This window comes from Mesoplodon mirus (genome assembly GCF_964341445.2).
Source record: "Mesoplodon mirus genome assembly, chromosome: 15".
Taxonomy (NCBI): Eukaryota; Metazoa; Chordata; class Mammalia; order Artiodactyla; family Ziphiidae; genus Mesoplodon; species Mesoplodon mirus.
The window spans coordinates 45,206,058-45,228,063 of record NC_138991.1 but is presented as its reverse complement, the minus strand read 5'-3'; positions in this window follow the sequence as shown (position 1 = coordinate 45,228,063).

The following is a 22,006-nucleotide window of genomic DNA, read 5'->3' as shown; positions in this document are numbered from 1 at the left end:
TCTTGTGATCTGCTCTGACCGACAGAAAGTGATGCTCTGCAGTTCCAAGTCTAGGTCTTCAGGGCCCTAGCAGTGTCTGCTCACACACTCTTCACTCTCCACAGCTGTCATGGGATCAAGCTGGGCCAGGCTGTTACATGATGAAAGAATCCCCAGGCCCCCTAGCCATCCCTGTCAAGGCCATCGTAAACCAACCAGCCCCACGTGACCCACCAGTGACCACAGACACATGAACAAGCTCAGCCCAAATCAGCTGAGCCTGACCCAGACCAGAACCACCACCCACTGAGCCAAGCCAAACTGCTGACCGACAGGCTCCTGAGCTAAAGTGGGTTTTTAAAGCCGTTATCTTTGGGGCTAGTTTGTTACACAGATAAAGCTAACTGCTACTGCTTTGCTATTGGCCCCTTGCTCTCAGGATAAAGAACAGAATTCTCCCCGTGACCTCCACGGGCCTGGCCTCTGCTGACCATTCTGGCCTCATCTGTTCTTCCCTGTGGTGCCTTCACCTCCTCAGACCCTCTCGCCCTGAGCCTCGGCACCAGCAAGTCTGGGACCCAGAATGTTCTCTGTGCCCCTCACTTGGTTACTGCCCACTCTTCCTTCAGAGTCAGCTCACGTGTCCCTCCCCTGGCAGAGGCTTCCCTGGCCCCTGGTACACGCTCTTAGGCCACCATGCCCCTCCCGGTCACAGCACTTCATTCAAGTTGTAACTTGACCCTTCCCTGTGTGACTCTTTGATTAAAATCTGCCTTTAGCTCCACAAGGACAGGGACTGGCTCTAATTTGCTCTTTGTTGGGTCTCCGGAGCCCAGAACAGCCTTTGCACAGTCGGGGCATCTTTGTGTCCCCAGCACCTACAGCCAAGCCTTGCACACAGTGGGTGTTCAATGCATACTTTTGAATGAATGAGTTGAATCTGAGCATTGCAAGGCCAGCCAGTGGAAACTCGTCCAACCTCGACTGTAATGTTAGTTCTTAAAACACGAAAGGTCAAAAGTGAGAGCCATGGAGGTTGAAAGTGTCTCTCTCTCTCACACACACACACATGCACGTACGCACGCACACACGCACACACCAAGTCTGGCAAGGTCAAAAAAGTGACTGTTGACAGACTTACATCTTGGGCTCATATGAGTCCCTAGGACCACCTGCTCTCCTCAATGGACTGTCAGCTGTGGTTTATGAAAACTTGCCCGGAATCCCTTTCTTTCTAAAGAAAATCCTTCACTTCCATATCACATCAGCTGTATGAGCACAGGGTGGCCTCATTCTAACCCTAGAATTCACAGCAACTTAGAGGACAGACGGGGTTCAGCATCCCTGGGCACAAGTCTCGGCTCTGCCACACACCAGCTCTGTGCCTCGGAACATGCAATTTAACCTCTCTAATCCTCAGCGTTCTCACCTGTAAAATGGGATGGAAATAGTACCTCCAGGGTAATCTGTGTCAAGCACATCTGTCTCAATGCACATGGTTGGCCATCAATAAATGGTGGCTATTTCTGCAGCAGACCCTGGGGCTGGCCTGACTCTCCTCCCAGGCAGCTCCCAGCTCAGGATGTGTCCCTCTAGTTGCTAGTTTACGTGTCTTTCTGCCCACCTCCCACCCTCCACCCCACCTCCAAGCTCAGCCCTTAGCTCAGGGGCTGGCACAGAGCAGATGGTGATAAATGTCTGTTGAATGATGAAATAAGAACTTGAAGAGGAAAGACGGGATTCAACTCATTCACGCATTCAGTATTCACTAGGTGCTGAGCCCTGGGCTAGATGTCAGAGAACCAAACCAGAAGGAGACCATTTCTGCCTTCAGGTTGCTCCTGGGCCGGAAGTCAGAAAGCATCAGCATGCAGATTTCACTTAAAGATCCAAATGGCCATCTGCCTGAGATCTGGTCACGTTCCCACCTGGCAGCAAGCAGCTGGAGCGGAGGTCCCTCTACTACAAACTTATTTTTTGCATGGCCTGTAAGCCATTGAGTTTGCAGCCCTTGGCTGGAGGGAGAGGCAGATGGGTAGACAGTGCAGCAGAGGAGATGATGGAGCCAGAGGCGGCGTGAGGCCCTCACTCAGTCTGGGAAGACAGGGAGGCAGGGGAGGGAGGGACGGGCCATTTCTACTCAGACCACACAGTGACAACGGGTAGGTCAGTCGCCTTCTCTGGCCTGAGTTTACTCCATAGTTACATGACGGGGCTCTGCTAGATCAATGTCTTTTATATATATCTGTAAAAGTACTTGAAACCGTTTTCCCAACCCCACTCCACACGAAAGGAGACACGTGCGCAGATAGAGGCTGAGCTTGCACAGAAGGCTGGGCAGTGGGCAAGACCTGAGCCATTTGTCCCCCACCTGGAGCCCCAGGCCACAGGGATCTGGGAAGAACAGTGGAAAAGATGGTTCTGGCACTTGGGATTCTGAAACCACATCTCATCAGTCCTCTGAGGCTCAAACCAGGGGTCACAAACCCACGAGTGTCAGGCCCAGGCCCAAGACAAGAGCGAGGGACCACACGAGTCCCCATTACTTGTCAAAGCATCTTAGGCTGGACTCTTCCAACCCAGATAGATAAATTTGGCTTATGTATCAAGTAATTATTTTTTATTTCCATCAAGAAATATGTGCTCTTCCATTTGTCTTGAAATACATGGCCCTCTAGGTCTATCTTTGACTTTTTTTTCTGTTTCTGATTAAGATGTAATATCAAAAAATGGCTCACTTTCTTCCTTGGTTGGTAGAAGAAAAATGTGGTGCAGGGACCATGACAGACAGAAGCTGCCATCAGCCTCGGGACAGGAAGGTGACAGGGAATAGTCGGGACTGGGGTGAACTGGGACCCGCAGAGCCCTGTCTCAGGAGAAGTTACCACTTAGCACCAGCCAACAGCTGCTTCGCAGGAAGGTGGCGCCAGTATTGCCGAGTCTGCTATTTCCAGAAAATTGGAAACTGGACTTTTTGTGAGAAATCTCCTGATTTTTAACGATTATTTCCTTTTTTTTTGTTTGTTTTTTCAAACAAAACACTGTTCTGGCAAAACGTGTCCATAGATCCAGATTTATCCTAGGAGTCACCAGTTTCTGACCTCCACTCTAATAAGTCTGGTTTATGAAGCTGGTTCTCCTCGGAGATTGGCTGGCTTCCTACCCTGAACTTGGCAGTGTCCGGTTTGAGCTGACAAGTTGGCAAAAGAAGTGAGTGGAGGTCCTTCTTGGGAACCCCACACAAACTCTCTCCTGTCCACAGCCCACCCCCTCCCCCGAGAACAGATGTAATGGATGAACAGAAACAAAAAGGCAGCTTGAGATTGGACACACTTTAGAGACATAAGGAATGATTTTTTCCGCAAAGGAAAGGATGACTGGCAATCAGTTTGACCAGGGTGAGAAGTGTTTAAACCAATGCCCTGAGGGTTAACTATAGAAAACAAGAACGACCAAGTGCTCCAGCCAGCAGTCCCAGTATCTTTTTAAAACAAATCCAATCGCGCTTAAACAAACCTTCAATGGCCTCCCCCTTGCCCGCAGGGTAAAGACCAAATGCAAATGCCTTAACTTGACCTTGATGCCTTCCAGGATCCAGCCTTTTCTCCAACCCCTCCCACACAAGCCCATGACCCCATGTAGTCCCCACAAAAGTACCTTTCCTTCTCTTCTGAGGATTTTTAAAAATTTTCTCTCAATCTGGAACACCCTCCTTCCCTTCTTTTCCTCCCCAACTCTCTCCAGAGGACTCAATTCAGGTGTCCCCTGCACCTTCCCTGATCTCACCTCAGGCTGAATTTAGGTGCCCATTCCCTGTACTCTCATGACCTTCTGCTTTGCTCCATCTTTGTCCAAGTCTTCTGGGTTGTAATTGTCCACTTCCTTGGCAATTTTCTCCTCTGTGGGGGCAATATCCCCAGCACTTAGCACAGAGCAGCCACTCAAATGTGTGCTAAAGGAAGAAAGGAGGGAGGTCTGTAAATGGAATAAACCCCTTCCTACAAAGGCTTTGGGGTACAGATCTCCCTGGAAACAGAGGCCTCAGTGGGTGCTCAAAGTCCCTTCCATCACGTGGATTTCAAAGCATCAGAGTCAGTTCAAAGATGGCAGGACTTCTACTCAGAGAGGGACAGAATTTATCAATGATCACACAGCAGCATGCAGGCAAAACTCCAATGACAACTCAAATCAGGACTCTGCTGTGTTCTTGGCCCTTATTTACCTTCTCAAATGCCCCTTCCCCAACCGAGGGGTCAGGAAAAAGTCGAGGTGACGGGGCTGGTGGCAGTGGTGGGGAGGACAGAAAATACAGAAGGTATTTTCTCTTCTAGGTCTTCGTAGGCACTGGCTCCATGAATTATTCATCAGGAAATCTGCTTGAGGTAGTGTCTTAGCCTTAATTTTCCCCTAATGCTGGCCAATTCTCTGCTGAAAAACCTCTCAATTATTAATGTTTCTAAAACAATATTTGTTTTCTCCGCATCTAGCAACAAGCCAAGGCCTCGTAGCTAGTGATTCTGCCCCAAAATTCCCAAAGAGAGGCTGGACTTGCTGATGAGGCATTTCAAGGGGGTCAGGGGGGTGTTTGGCTGCAGCAACAGCCAGATGGAGAACATTAAGCCCACGGAGAGAACAGGTACTTAACAGTTTCCTGTTATCAGGAACTCCCAGGACAAAAGAAACTACAATAAAAGCAAAAACAATTACTATGTATTGGTCGCTTATGTGCCAAGAGGGAGGCTAAACACTTTACTTTTACTTATTTAAGTCTTACAAAAACTCCACAGGGTAATATTTCTCATCCCCATCTTACAGATGAAGAAACTGAGGCTCAGAGAGGCCTGTGGTTCCACAGCTCACAGCTCAGGAGAACATGATTAGGACTCAAGTCTATATGACTCCATGGCCAGTACATTCTCTATCTTGACACAATGGTGTCAACTGGGATTTTAGTTGCATACAAGGAAGAAGTTTCTGGAAGCAAATTATGTTACTTTCAAAGAGCGTTTGCAACAAAGCACTGATGGAAGGGAGATAGGGATGAGATGAAATTCGGTTGGTGTGACAGTGGAACTGGGGAGATCTCTGGAGTCCCCGTAGGGACTGCTCTCCTTTACTGTAATACAGCCCAGACCGCCCAGGACTCGTTGGTGGCAGGTGGGAGGAGGGGTAGGAGACAAACTCTAAAAGCAGTGACAAAAGGCGTGTGTGTGCCACCTTTAACACTCAGACTCAATCACGGACAGAGCATGGTGGTGGTGCTGGAGCCTGGCTGAATAGAGGAGCCAGGCTGCAGAGCCAGGCCAGCCTGGGATGGCGTCCCCAGCTGAACTACCCCTATCCTCTCTGCCTCTCACTTGCCACATTTGTGAAACAGGGTAACGCCAGTCCCTCCCCCATGGGGTTGTGTGCCCATGACGAAACTGACACACAGTGAGAGACCAACAAATGCCAGCCCCCCTTTCCTTTTCCCTCTGCTGAGCGAGAGGCTAACATGTTCAAAAAGACTTGCTAAGGAAAAGGGGAAGGACAGAAAGGAAACAGATAAAACACTTCTTTTTCAAGCCTCTTTAGTTGCAAGGGAAAAAAATCCACTCAAAAGGGATTGAGGCAAAAGGAGGAAGTGAGGGAGAAAAGGAACAGCTTACTGAGGACAGGGCGGTCTCTCACAGGACGCAGGATCCTGGGCCGGGTCTAGCAGAGCCTCACGGGCCAGAAGCACTGCTTCTCTCAATGTCTGCTTCTTCTCCAGAACTCCAATATCTCCTCTTCCTGACCTTTCCTGCATTTCTTTCCCTCTCCTCTCTCTGCAAACTGGCTTTCTTGGCTTTTCTGTGGATAGAGATGGACACTGCATGGCTCCCTGGTTTTCAAGCCCTTTTTCAAGGTCTCAGCAGCCTGACTGGCATCACTTACAGCTCAATTCCAAATTCTGATTGGTCCTGCATACTGTCAGGTATACATCCTGGGCCAATAAGATGTGGCCAGCAGGGAGGGTGTGGCTTAGTAGAAACATTGAGTCTGGGGCCTCTATCATTAGGGAACTTAAAACCAAACTAAGAATCCACTACACCCCCACCAGAATGTCTGAAATTAATGCCTTACAATACCAAATGGTGACAAGACTCTGCAGCAATGGGAGCTCTCATACACTGTTAGTGGAGTGTAAAATGGCACATCCATTTGGGGAGATTTTTTTATAGTATCTGCCAAAGCTAAATATATCCCTACCCTTTGATCTGGCAATTCCACTCCTGGGTATATATCCAAGAGAAATGATTGCTACCTCCACCAAAAGGAATGTACAAAATGACCATAGCTCCAACTGGAAAATGTTCATAACTCCAAACTGGAAAAAAAAATCTCCACCAACAGTAAAATGGACAAATTGTGGCACATTCATATGATGGAATATTGTACAGCAGTGAAAAAAGAATGAATATTGCCACACATAACAACATCGATGAATCTCATAGGAATAACATTTAGCAAAAGAAGCCGTACACAAAAGAGTATATACTATAGGATCCTGTTTACAAAAAAGTTTATCCATGGTGATAGAGACCATAGTATGAGATATCTTGGGGGAGTATCAACTGCAAGAGGGCACAAGGGAACCTCCTAGGGTGTTATAAATATTCTATATCTTTTTCTTAGTGGTGGTTATATTAAAAAAATATCATCAGGCTAAACATTTAAGATTTGTGCCCTTTACTATACATAATTCCTCAATAAAAAAACAAAACTTGTGGGACTTCCCTGGTGGCACAGTGGTTAAGAATCCACCTGCCAATGCAGGGGACACGGGTTCGAGCCCTGGTCTTGGAAGATCCCACATGCCACAGAGCAACTAAGCCTGTGCGCCACAACTACTGAGCCTGAGCTCTAGAGCCCACAAGCCACAACTACTGAAGCCTGTGCACCTAGAGCCCTTGCTCCGCAACAAGAGAAGCCACTGCAATGAGAAGCCCACACACCGCAACGAAGAGTAGCTCCCGCTCACCACAACTAGAGAAAGCCCGTGCGCAGCAACAAAGACCCAACACAGCCAAAAATTAATTAATTTTAAAAAAACTTCTATAACACATAGAAATATAGAATCAACTACATAACCACCCCATCAGCAATACAGTCACCTTTGTCTAAAGTAGAGATAAGCACAGGATATATAAACACACATATACATATGTTACATACATATATGTTTTTTATATTTCACTTGAGTTGATAAAATATTGACACTAGTAGACTGTAAAATAAATGACATATATAGATAATCTATACCCAGAGAAACCACTAAAAAAAAGATACATACTCAAAAACACTATAGGGCTTCCCTGGTGGCGCAGTGGTGGAGAGTCCACCTGCCAGTGCAGGGGACACGGGTTCGTGCCCCAGTCCAGGAAGATCTCACATGCCACAGAGCCTCTGGGCCTGTGAGCCATGGCCGCTGAGCCTGCGCATCCGGAGCCTGTGCTCCACAACGGGAGAGGCCACAACGGTGAGAGGCCCTTCCCTGGTGGTGCAGTGGTTGAGAGTCTGCCTGCCGATGCAGGGGACACGGGTTCGTGCCCCGGTCCAGGAAGATCCCACATGCCGCAGAGCGGCTGGGCCCGTGAGCCATGGCCGCTGAGCCTGCGCGTCCGGAGCCTGTGCTCCACAACGGGAGAGGCCACAACAGTGAGAGGCCCGCGTACCGCAAAAAAATCCAACAAACCACTATAGATTAATCAAAGTAGAATTCTAAAAATTGTTCAAGTAACCTACAGGAAGGCAAGAAAAAGAAAAGAGAGAAATGAAAAAAGAGAACAAACAGAAAACAAAAGATAAAAAGACAAACTTAAGCCCTAACACAGCAGTAATTACATTAAATATAAGTAGCCTAAATACATCAATTAAAAGACAGAGTTTGTCAGAGTGACCTAACTACATGCTCTCTACAAGAAACTCCCTTCAAATATAACAGTATAGGTAAGTTAAAAATAAAAGAATGGAAATATATGCATCCTGAAAATTTTAACTAAAAAATCAAGATAAAGTATAATTCAGAACAAAAATAATTACCAGAGACAGAAGGGAACACCACACAAAGATAAAAGAATCTACCACAAAGACATAACAATCCTAAATACGTATGCACCAAACAGAGCTACAAAATAAATACAGCAAAACCTGATAGAATTGAAAGGAGAAATAGATACATGAGCACAATGGGAGACATCAACAACTGATAAAACAACTATTCAGAAAATCAACAAAATCTTCTTCTAGTCAGTAGAACTCAACAATATCATCAACCAGCAGAATTTAGTTGACATCAACAATATCATCAACCAGCAAAATTTAGTTGACATTTACAGAACACTCCACCCAACATCAACATAATACACATTCAAGTGATCACAAAACATATACCCAAATAGATCATATCCTAGGCGTCAGAACAAACCTCAATAAATTTAAAAGCATTAAATCATACAGAGTGTGTTCTCTGACTGTAGTAGAATCAAACTAGAAATCAATAACAGAAGTAGAACAGCAAAATTCCTAAGCATTTGAAAACTAAACAACGCACTTTTAAATAATCCAGGAGTCAAAGTGGAAGTCTCAAGGGAAATTTAAAAATATATTGAACTGAATGAAAATGAAAACACAGTATGACAAAATTTGTGGACACAGATAAAGAAATGTTGAGAAAGAGTTCATAGCACTAAATACTTACATGAAAAAAGAGTAAAGCTCTCAGATCTAAGAACCTAGAAAAAAGAGCAAAATAAACTCAAAGAAAGCAGAAGAAATATAAAAACAGAAATCAAAACTGAAAACAAGGGCTTCCCTGGTGGCGCAGTGGTTGAGAGTCCGCCTGCCGATGCAGGGGACACGGGTTCGTGCTCTGGTCCGGGAAGACCCCACATGCCGCGGAGCGGCTGGGCCCGTGAGCCATGGCCGCTGAGCCTGCGCGTCCGGAGACTGTGCTCCGCAACAGGAGAGGCCACAGCAGTGAGAGGCCCGCGTACCGCAAAAAAAAAAAACTGAAAACAAAAACAATAAGGAAAATCAATAAAACAAAAATCTGGTTCTTTAAAAAAATCAATAAAATTGACAAACTTCTAGGAAGACTGACAAAACAAAAAGAGAGAAGATACAAATTGCCAAATTTAGGAATGAAACAGCGATATCACTACAGACCCTGCAAACATCAAAAGGATAATAATAAAGGAATAGTACAAACAACACATACAATCTACAAGGAGAAAGCTGGTAACAAATAAAATGAACCAATTTCTTGAAAAACACAAACTACCTAAACTCACTCAAAATTAAATAGGTAATTTGAATAGACCTGGAACTGCTAAGAAAAGTGAATTTAAAATTTTAAAATTCCCCAAAAGAAGGAGTCTCCAGGCTTAGATGGTTTCACTGGAGAATTTTATCAAGTATTTAAAGAAAAAGTAATAATAATTCTACATAATCTCTTCCAGAAAATAGAAGAGAGAGCACTTCCAATTCATTTTATGAAGCTAGTATTTCATTGACACCAATATCAGACAAAAACAGTACAACAGAAAGAAAACTACAGATCATTATTACTCATGAATAGAGATGCAAAAACCCTTAATAAAATATCAGCAGATAGAATTCAGCAATATATAAGAAAAAAGGACACACCTTGACCAAGTGTGGTTTATTCAAGTGATGCAAGGCTGATTCAATATTTGAAAATCAATCAACATAATCCGTATTAACAAGCTAACAAATAGAAATCACATGGCCATATCAGTTGATAAAGAAAAGCATCTGACAAAATCCAACACTCATTCATTATTTGAAAAAAAAAACCTCTGAGAATACTATAAATAAATGGGAATTTCCTCAATTTCATAAAGAGCATCTACAAAAATACTATAGCTAATACTATACCTAATGATGCAAGACCTAATACTTTCTCCCTAAGTTCTGGAAAAAGTCCAGGATGTCCACTCTCACCACTCTTATTCAACATAGTGCTAAAATTTCTAACAAGTGCAATTAATCAAGAAAAGGAAATAAAATGCATATAGATCAAAAAGAAGAAATAAAACAGTTCTTATTTGCAGATGACATGACTATCTACACAGAAAATGCCAAGGAATCTTTAAAAAAAGAAGAAGAAAGAAAAAGAAAAAACTCCTAAGCCAATAAGGAAGGTTAGCTAAGTTTGCAGGACACAAGGTAAACATACAAAAATGTTTAGCATTTCTGTATACTAATAATGAACACATAGACACTGAAATTTAAGATACTATACCATTTTCAATTGCCCTCTCCCCCCCAAAATGAAATACTTAAGTGTAAATCTAATAAAATACATACAGTATGGACTCATATCCTGAAAACTACAAAATGCTGATGAAAGAAATCAAAGAGGATGTAAATAAATGGAGAGAAATACCATTATCACAGATTGGAAGAACTCAACATAGAAATGATGTCAGTTCATCCCAATTTGATATTCAGTTTTAACACAATTCTTATCAAAATCACAGAAAGAGTTTTTGTAGATGTAGACAAGATTATGCTAAAATTTAAATGGCAAGACAAAGAACTAGAATAATTAAAACATTTTGAAAAAGAAGAATGAAGTGGGAGGAATAAGTCTACCTAATTTCAAGCCTTATTATATAACTACAGAAATCAAGATCATTGCCAATGATAGAAGAAAGACAGCACAATGCATAAAAAGAAAAAAGTGATACATTGAACATCATAAAAATTAAAAAACCTTTTCTCTGTGAAAGACTATGTAAACAATGAAAAGACAAGCTACAGATTGGGAGAAAACATTTGCAAACCACATATGCAACAAAGGACTAGTATCTAAAATATGTAAAGGATTATCAAATCCAATAATAAGAAAACAAACAATCTAATTAGAAAAAGGGCAAAAGACATAAACAAAAATTCCACCGAAGAGGATATACAGATGGCAAATAAGCACATGAAAAGATGTTCCAACATCATTAGCCATTAGGGAAATGCAAATTAAAATCACAAGACTACATACCTGTCTGAATGGCTAAAATAGAAATTAGTGACAAAACTAAATACTGGTGAGGATGTGGAGAATTTGGATCACTCATACCTGTGGGTGAAAATGTAAAATGGTACAGCCACTCTGGGAAACAGTCTGACAATTACTTATAAAAATACACATGTGACTACCAGATGACCCAGCAATTATACTCCTGGGCATTTAGCCTAGAGAAATGAAAATGTGTGTTCCCACAAAACCCTGTATACAAATTTTCATAGCAGCTTTATTCATAATAGTGATACATTCCAGATGTCTTTCAACTGGTGAATGGATAAACAAACTGTGGTACATCCATACAGTGGAATACTACTCAGCAGCAAAAAGGAATAAACTATTGATACATGTAACAACTTGGATGAATCTCCAAAGTATTACATTAAGTGAAAAAAAAAAATCTCAAAAGTTACATACTGTGTGATTCCATTTACATAACATTCTTGAAATGATAAAATTATAGAACTAAAGAACAGATTAGTGGTAACCAGAGAAAGGGCAATACAAGAGGTCCTTGTGGTGATGGAAATGTTCTGTATCTGGACCATAGCAATGTCAGTGTTCTGGTTGTGATTTGTACCATGGTTAAGGAAGTCATTGCCATTGGAGGAACCTGGGAAAGGGGTATACATGGGCCCTCTCTGTACTATTTCTTACACCTGCATGTGAATCTACAATTATCTCAAAATAAAAAGTTAATTTATTGTTCTTAACCACACACAAAAAAACTCTAAACTCCCCTACCTTACCCTAGTTCTGGCCCTAGTCTTAAACCTAGACTCAGTTTAAGACTCTCCCTCACAATTTTGGCAAATTGACCATTAGAAGGATGACTAATTTGGGGCAAATTGTTTTTGATGACTTGGCTTTGGATGAACTAACCTACACTCCAGTTACTCAGGGTTAGGAAGAAAGAGGCTGAGGGTGTAAATTAGGACTGGATAATACCAGTCTTCAGAGCCACTTTAAGGAATCTAGACACTGTCCTCGGGACAATGAGGGGTGTAATAGTCAGCGCATGCTACCAAAACAAAGTGCCACAGACTGAGAGGCTTAAACAACAGAAATTTATGTTCTCATTGTTCTTGAGGCTTAGAAGTGTGATATCAAGGTGTCAGCAGAGTTGGTTTCTTCTGAGGCCTCTCTCTTTGGTTTGTAGATGGCCCTCTTCTCCTTGTGTCCTCACATGGTCCTTCCTGTGTGTATCTGTGTCCTAATCTCTTCTGATGGAAGACAGCAGTCATATTGGATTAGGGCCCACTCCAAATGACTTCATGTTAACTTTACCTCTTTAAAGATGGTATCCCCAAGTACAGTCACATTCTGAGCTACTGGGGATTAGGACTTCAACACCTGCATTTGTGGGGAGGGGATGTAATTCAGCCCATAACAAGGAGTTATTAAATGGTTGAAACATGGGGTTAGTGAGGTGATTCACATTTGTGTTATTTGTCTTGTCCTCTGGCTTCAGTGTGGGAAACTGATAGAAGGTAAGAAGGGAGGTGAGAAGACTGATAAGGAGGTTGTCACCATCGTCCAGATAAAAGAAGATGGGGGTCTGCACTGAGGCAGATGCACTGGAAGTGGAGAGAAATTTACAAATCCAAGGTGTCATAGTCAGTGCTGCCCTAAAAGCAGACTACAGACATGGACTTGGATACAGGTAGTTTATTTGGGAGACAATCTCAGGAAGCACCGTGAGGAAGCTGGGAAAGGGAGGCAAGAAAAGGAGATGAACCTATTAAGGGTGTGCCAAGGAGCAAATTCCCCCTGTGGGCACCTGGAGCTCAGTCTCACTGGAAACCATCTGAAAAACCAAGCAAACTGCCCACTGGAGACAGAATTGGCCCACTGGAGGACAGGGAGCCTGAGTAATTTATCCACCAACTCTCATCCCCCATTGGTTGGAGACGGCCCCCAGGGGTCCCCACACATCTGAGTAGTATATACACACAGCCGGGTGACCTTTGGAGGCTTTGAAGCACTGTCGTCTAATAGAACTTTCTGCAATAAGGGAAACGTTCTACGCTGATGCTGTCCAATATGGTAGCCACTAGCCAGCCACACGTGGCCACTCAGCACGTGAAGTGCAGCCGGTGTGACTGAGAAACTGAATTTTTCATTTTACTTAATTTTAATGAACTTACATTTATATAGTCATATGTGGGGGTGGCCATCCTATTGCCCAGCACAGCTCAGGAGAACGCAGAGACCTCACAGAACACAGGACGCGGGGCAGGAGCGGGGAACTGTCCACCACAGCAGTTCTGAATCAGGCTGGCTGAGTGGGTCCGACAAAGAGAGGGAGAATCAACAGGACTTGGTAGTTAGTTGGATACGGAGTGGGGGGCTCTGTTGGTGGCTCCACGTAGGCTGTGCTACAGTTGGCCAAAGGCTGTGCAGGTGGTGCTTCCAGGGGCTGAGCTAACCAGTGCCATGGGGCACACCTAGGACCCGTACTATGTCTGCTGCTAGAAAGGGTCCAGAGGATCAAAAAATGGTTCCCTCACTGCTCTTCCAAACAGGGCTAAGCCTCCCTTACAAAGGACAGGGCAGTCAATTAAGAAGGAGGCAGTTTAAGGGGAGAAATACTAGTGTATTTGGGGTCTCTTGTGGATATTTTGTGGTGCTCTAAAAATGAACATAATTAAAAGCAGCATTTCTTTCAGAAAATCAAAACAAGGTCCCCACCTAAAGAAAGTGATGTGGGTAGATCCACGTTGGTAACAGACTTGGCAGTACTCTTGCAGTGCCTACGTGCCGACACGCTATAATTTTTTCGTGATGGTTAGACATACTCTGCTGTTATTCATTCTGACTCCTCTGAGACTGTTGCCAATAGTCCAATTAAATAGTCAGCTAAATATATTAGTGCACATGGCTGTGTATTTGGCCCTAATGAGGTTTACAGGAAATGCATTTCCCAGACCGCAAGGGCTCCAGAGGTGGGAATTGCTGGTGGCTCTGCTCTCCTTGGCCATAGTCGCTGGCCCCAGGCCAGCTATCCCTGAGAAAGAGCCTCTGATAAACCAAGGTGACAGAGCTAGAGCAAGGAGCTGGGGAGCTGCCCTTGGTTTCCTGAAGAGAAATAATCAGTCTTGGGTCTGCTCCAGCTGCCATAACAAAATACCACGGACTGGGTAGCTTAAACACAAAAATGCATTTTCTCACAGTTCTAAAGGGTAGAAATCCAAGATCAAGGTGTCAGAAATTTTGGTTTCTGTCTTCCTGGCTTGTAGATGGCCACCTTCTTCCTGTGGCACGCAGAGAAAGGGAGATAGAACTCTAATGTCCCTTCCTCTTCTTATAAGGACATCAGTCCCATGGGATTAGGGCCTCACCCTTGTGACCTCATTTAATTTAGTTATCTCCTTCAAGGCCCTATCTCCAAATACAGTCACATTGGGTGTTAGGGTTTCAACATATGAGTTGGGTATGGGGCACAATTCAGTCCATAGAAGGGTGGTTGAAGACACCAGTTAGAACAAGCAGAAAGCAAACTGGATCTTGGTCACCTCTGCTTAGAAGGATGCATCCTGACAGAAACATCCCATGCTCACACAACCAATGTTTATTGAGCACCTACTATATGCCAGACATTGAGTTGGTGCTGCAGTTACTGTGGTGAGCAAGAGGGGTTTACTTCTCTTGGAATCTAGTAGGTCCAAGAGAAAGTGCAGGACACCATGAGAACACACACATCAGAGCATCCCTAGTCCTGACCTAGAAGCCCTAGCAGGCTTCTCCAAGGAAGCAATATTTAAGCTGAGACCCAGTAAATGATTATGGATCACTTTTCCAGGTGAAGGAAGTGGGGAATGGCAGTGGAGTGCTGTTCCTGACAGTGGGGACAAAACCTATGCAATGACCTTGAGGTTAAGAGAGCACAGCTCATTAGAAGAACAGAGAAGTCAGGGTGTCTAGAGCAAAACCCTTCCTTCCCAGCCCACAACAGCACCAGGGCATCATGGGCACCCACCCTCATGGGGTCGGATGCTGGATGTTGCTAAGATGTTCACTGGCCAAGATTCAGGCTTTACTTTCTAAAGTTCTCTCTGACCCTGAGAGGCTAAGACAGTTAGAGTGAGTGGTGTCCTCTCATATCAGCAAAGTTGGTGGAATCATCCCAGACAGACCCTTGCTAGCCTGAACCTGGGGAAGTGGCCTCTTGAAGCCCATAGTGACTCCCAAAACACAGTCTGTGAGAGGCCAGATGTGGACAGGTAGTTGGCTTTTATAAAGCCAGGTAAGAGGCAGCACTTTGACCTGACCACATCTTCGGTGGCATCCCAGAAAGCCAGGACACAGCCCCCAAGTCAGGGAGTTCCTATATAGTACAGTGAATTGAAACTGGGGCCCTGGAGTCAGAAGGACCAGGATTTGAGTCCTACTTCTGCCTCTTCTGGCAAGGTGACCTTGGGAAAGTTGCTCACCTCTCTGAGTCTCAGTTTCCCCATCTGAAAAATGGGAATTTATTCCACAAATATTGACTGGCTGCCTACTGTGTGGCAGATGCTGTGCTGGGTGTCTGTGATACAATGGTAAACCCAATAGACACAGGTCACTTTTGGTCTAGCAGGGGAGCAGAAAATCAACCCACAGATGAGGATAACATGTGACCAGGACAATAATGGAAACCCCCAGGGTGAGAGGATGAAGACAACAGGAAGGAGGAGGAGGGGCATCCATTTATACAAGGAGTCAGAGAAGGCTTCTCTGAGGAGGTGACATTTGAGCCAAGACCAGAAGATGAGCAACAGTCCCTAACTCCCAGGGCCTGTGTAAGAACTAAATGAAATACTGTCCTTAAAGTGCCAAGCATGGTGCCTGCACATAGGCAGAGCTCAAAAAATTCCTGACTTTATCATCAGCCACTAAACCATAAGCTCCTTTGTTTGCCAGAATTGCACCTGACACATACAGAGTTGACGAAATTGACAAGTTTTTTTTTTTCTTATGCTATCGTGTTGCTGGTAAAGTCTTTATCTGGCCTTTATTTTTGAAGGACAGTTTGCCAAGGGTTATACTTATAGCCAACAATAATTTATACACTTAAAATTTGTGAAGAGGATAGATCTCACTTTAAGCGTTCTGATCACAATAAAATAAAATTTAAAAGAGTTTACCAAATTAATACATTTATAATAATAGTGGTAGTAGTAAGAAGAAGAAGAATTGCCAGTAGTTCTCGGAGTAGTAGTAGTAACAGCTGTAGTAATGGGAGTAGGAATATCAGCAACGCCTGCGACCACTGACCCTTTCAACAGGGGCGCCATGTTGCAAGGGTAAGAACGTGAGATTTCAAGTCAGTCAAAGCCACACTTGAATAACCTGGCCCCGCTACATGGTTACTGTGAAGCACTGAAACTCACTTCCCTAAGCCTCAGTTTCCTCATCTATATATGGTAGGGATAACAGAGTGCATCTCTCAGGGCAGCTGTAGGGATTGGGGAGGTGTATGTATGGTGACTCAGACAGAGTAGGCCCACAATACGTGGTGATTCTCCAGATGCCAAGCACGCCCTGCCCAGTAACTGAACTCCAGGCATCTGACACTCAACCACCATCTCTAGGGAGAGATGGGGAAGCCAGCTGGGCATGTGTGGGTCAGGCCTTGCAGCTGCCAGCAACTTATGCTTACCAGGCAGCCACTGCTAATCTGGGTTGGGGTAGTTCACTTCGCTAAATGCTCTCAGACTTACTGGTCCAGGAAAAAGACCCCTTGGAAAACTGCTAGATTGAACTAAACTAAGTAAAAGTTTTCCACTGGACTGAAATTCCAGTGGGCAGAGAAATGTTTTCTGACACATTTAACTGTCAAAAAAACGCATATCTATCAATCAACAAGAAAAAGCAAAACTATAAAATAGAAAACTGACAGGGACCTACTACATAGCCCAGGAACTATACTAAATATTATATAATAACCTAAAAGGGAAAAGAATCTGAAAAAGAACATATATATATATAAATAATATATGTATGTATGTATAACTGAATCACTGTGCTGTACACCTGAAACTTACACGATATTGTAAATCAACTATACTTCAATTAAAATTTTTTTAAAATCCATTGACAAGTAAAAAAAAAAAAGAGAGAGAAAAAAGAAAAACAACCCAAAATGGACAAAGTATATAAATAGGCAACTCACACATAACAAAGACTTTGGACCAACTAACATACAAAAAGATCCTCAGCCCAGCAAGGATCTATGGAAATTAAAGAGAAACCCTTTCAGACCTATCAAAGGGACAAAAAAATTAGATCAAAAGTGGCCAGGGTTGGTGACAGTGTAGGGAAATGGGTACTTTCATGTACTGTTGCTAGAAATGAAAACTGGTAGCTTTGGGGAGGGCAATCTGACAGTGTCTGTTAAAATCTGAAATGAGGATATTATTTTAGCCACTGCTAAGTGAGTATCCTAGAGAAATATTCATATCCGGGCCCAAGGAGGCATAAAATAGGGATGGTCACCACAAGCATCATTTGTAAGAGCAAACAGTTGAAAACAGTGCAATGTCTATAGGTATAAGAATGACTAAATTAAAATAATACAATCATATTATGGAATATAATGAAGCAGATAAAAAGAGATAGATCTAGACGAATGACCACAGACAGAAGATGTCCAAGACATAGTAAGTGAAATCAGAGTGTTATAGAATAATACATATAGTATAATCTCATTTGTATTGGAACAAACAGAAGAAAATAATGTATTCCTATACATGTATTCCTATGCATGTGTATATGCACAAATACATAGAAGAAGGTTGAAAGAAAACACAGTTAAATGATAACAGTTGTTACTTCTGGGGAGAAAGGGGGATGGATTGAGGGGGACTTCAAGTGGAAGTTTAGTATTAGCCATATTTGAATTTTTTTCAAGAATGCATGCGTGTAAGAGAAGATAGTTACAGCATACAAAACAAATCAACAAAGGATTGTTATTCAAACTGTATTAAGAATTCTTATGAATTGGTAAGAAGACAAAACCCACTAAAAAAATGGGGAAAAAAGACAAACAGGAATTTCCCAGAAGAGGAAACTCAAACAACTAATAATATAAAAATAAACAAATAAATAAATAAACTAAACCCAAACAAACAAAAACAAACACACAAACACGTAGATACATAGAACAGAGTAGTGGTTACCAGATGTGAAGGGTCAGCAGGGCAGGGGCGGTGGGGAGTGTGAAATGGGTAAAGGGGTTAACTGTATGGTGACGGATGGAAATGAAACTTTCGATGGTGATTGCACTGTATTGTACAGGGAAGCAGAAATACAATGTTGTACACGTGAAACATATAACCTTATAAACTAATGTTACCTCAATGACTAATAAATAAATAATTTAAAAGATGCAAATCTGACACACAGAAAACTCTTGGTACAACCTAGTATCATTTCAACATTCAACAGACGTGTGTTGAGTGCTTACCATGTGCCAGTACGGAACAAGGTCATGGTGGGTGGGGGAGGGGACTTATAATGGGGGAAGAAAGACACATTTAAGAAATAGGAAATTTACAGATTAGGCTCAGCTCCGAAAATTTTTTAAAACAAGAACAGGAATGGGGAGTTAGCTGCCTTTAGATAGGCGTGATCAGAAGAACGTCTGTGAGGACACGACATTCGAATCGAAGTATCCAGTCGTGTGAAGAGCTGAGGAGAGAGTGTTCTAGCCCAGGATGTATCAGAAACAGAAACAGAAAGGACAAGGCCTTGAGCAGGGAACGTCCCTATTCCTAGTGCAGTGAGAAGCCTGTGAAAGTTTCTAAGCAAAGTGAGACAGGATCTGAGTTGTGTTTTAAAAAAAATCCCCCAGTCCAAACCCATGGGATGTACAACACAAAGAGTGAACCAAGAAACGGACACTGTGGACTCTGGGTGGTAATGATGTGTCCGTGTAAGTTCATCAGTTGTAACAAATGTACCATGTGGTGGGCAATGTTGATAACAGGGCAGGCTGTGCACGGTGTGCGGTGGTCTTTGGGAAATCGCTGGACCTTCCACTCAATTTTGCTGCGAACCTAAAACTGCTCTAAAAACATAAAATCTTCATTAAAAAACTAAACTACTGCATTGAAAAAATAATAATAAAAGATGCAAATCATAAAAGCTCAAATTAAAACCACAATGAGATTTCAATTCCCACCAAACAGATGGGCAAAATTGTTAAAGTAAAACATTCGCAAATGCTAGCAGGGATGTGGAATCACAGGAATCCTCAGACACTCTTGGTGGGGTGTTTGGTATAACCACTTTTGAAAACAGGTTGGATTTACCTCCCAAGTTTTACATAAGAAAATCCCATGACTCAGCAGTCATACTCCCGGGCACATACCTAGATAAACCCTTCAACAAGTGTGCCAGGAGACATAAATAGGAATGTCCCGCCAAACTAGTCCCCCCAAACTGGAAACAATTCATGCATCCATCACCAACAGAATGGATACATGATCTGCAGTCATTCACCTAACAGTATACCAGACAGCAGTAAAAATGAATTAAACCTTAGCACAAAATTCAAGATGGTGCTAATTTTTGGAAAGGGAGGGAAATTGTCACTGGGGAAAAGCACCTAGGAGGTTCTGAGATACTGAGAAATGTTCTACTTCTCAACCTGGGTCTTTATTTTACAGTTACTTTTTAAACTCTGTGTGTGCTTTATATACTATTTTTTTATTGTTTAAAAATTTTTTTTTTTTTTTTTTTTTTGCAGTACGCGGACCTCTCACTGCTGTGGCACAAGCTCCGGACACGCAGGCTCAGCGGCCATGGCTCACGGGCCCAGCCGCTCCGCAGCATGTGGGATCTTCCCAGACCGGGACACGAACCCGTGTCCCCTGCATCAGCAGGCGGACTCTCAACCAGGGAAGCCCTCTTTTTAAAATTTTTATTCTATATTGGAGTATAGTTGATTTACAATGTTGTGTTAGTTTCAGGTGTACAGCAAAGTGATCCAGTTATACATATACATTTATCTATTCTTTTTCAGATTCTTTTCCCTTATAGGTTATTACAGAGTATTGAGTAGAGTTCCTTGTGCTATACAGTAGGTCCTTGTTGATTATCTATTTTATATTTTATATAGTAGAGTTATACACTATTTTAATGTGTGTAATTGAAAATAAGAAAAAGTCATGAAGGAAAGAAGAAGAGAGACGACTCAGCCCAGTGGCACATCTGTTTCCCTCCACCCAGGAGAGACCAAGAACTTACTTCTGGATCCACATAGAAAAGTGCTCAGGTTGGCTGAACACCCCAAGAGCCAGCATGGTGATGACAGCAGAAACAAGCATAGGACAGGCCCATGAGGACCCTAAGGCTAGTCTGCACCTTCCAGTCTCTTTCTCTGCTAAAGCCGTGGCCATTGTGGGTTTAGAGTAAAAAAGGGAAGCCCACTTTCTTCCCCAAGTCATTGCTCTAGAAAGGCCTTCAGACATATCTGATCCAACCTCTTTGCCTCACAAAGACCCGAGAGAGTGGGTCACCAAATCAACATAGCCATTCAGTCTAGATCAGTGGTTCTCAACCTCCCTGCCCTCACCATGACCCACAGGGCAAATGACATCCACAGGAGTATCCTGTCAGGGACATATCCAGCCTATGATCAGAGCATAGACAAGACAGACTCTGGGTTATGTGCAATGCCCCCAGGAAAGCTTAAAGTCAGGAATGGGTCCATGTCCCCTTACAGACCCCATCTCATTCATAGAACTGGCACAGTTCCTGACACAGAGCTGAAGCTCAATAAATATTTGTTGACTTAATTTTTATTCCATCTAATTTATTTCAACTAAACTCCCTGTGCCTTTAAATTGAAGAAGAGAAAAGGAAATGCTTAAATCCACAGGGAGGTGTGGAAAGCATAACCAGGGTTCTGGAAAGTGCAGGTACCATGTTTGAAATCAGAAAGCAGAGCTGAGAGGCAGCTACAGCCCACCTGGAAGCTACTCACATTTGGGAAGTCACTCCTCTGTGGAACCTCTACTCTTCCTTACACAGCTGCCATGACCTCCTTTCTCCACTACCTGGCTTCCTCTGTGACTCACATGTCCAAAGTGGCTGCTCCAACCCAGATTCCAGTTTGCATTCAAGTTCAATTGCCACTACCAACTGGGAATTCCCCTCTGAGTCTTGTTCAAATTCCAAGAGAGAATCCGATTGGCCAAGCCCATCCAGGCCACACAAGTGATAGGTGGTGAGCCAACCTATAGTCTGGCTGTCCTCAGGTCACAGGGCCACTGCTGGTCCAATCAGCCATGACTGGGAAGAGAAAGGGTGGAGTCACTTATTATAGATGATGGCAGTTTAAGGTGACCCAGGGCTGTGAGGAGGGAAGTTTCTTGCAGAAGGCGGGCAGACGCAGGAGAAAATTAGCATCTCTAGACACCTGGCCATGTCACTTGAGCACCTGGGTGCAGGTGTGCTTAAAGTCATTACCCTGGACTTTTTGGATAAATAAGCAAATAAACTCCCTTTTGTGTGCACAGTCCTGTTTTAACCGGTTCTCTATCACTTGCAGCCAAAAAAATGTCCTGACAAAAACACTGTAAAAAATTACTCTCACTCACTTGCTTTCTGATCAGCTTTCTTTCACAGAGAAAGAAAGCAGTGGATTCAGAGCCAGTCACTGAGGACTGCATATAACCCACAGGCTGTCTTACCTGTGCTTCAGATCATAGGCTAGATGTGCCTATAACAAGATACTCCTGTGGATGTCATTTGCCCTGTGGGTCATGGCAGTGGGGCAGGGAGGTTGACAACCACTGGTCTAGACTGAACAGCTGTGTTGATGACACATGAAGGTCCACCAACCCCAACCCACCTCCTGCCAGCCCAGCCACAGCACAGCCTCTGAGGGTGTGTCTTAAGTACGGGGGTCACCACACACCCTCTACCTCCACACACACACACACACACACACACACACACACATGCACACTC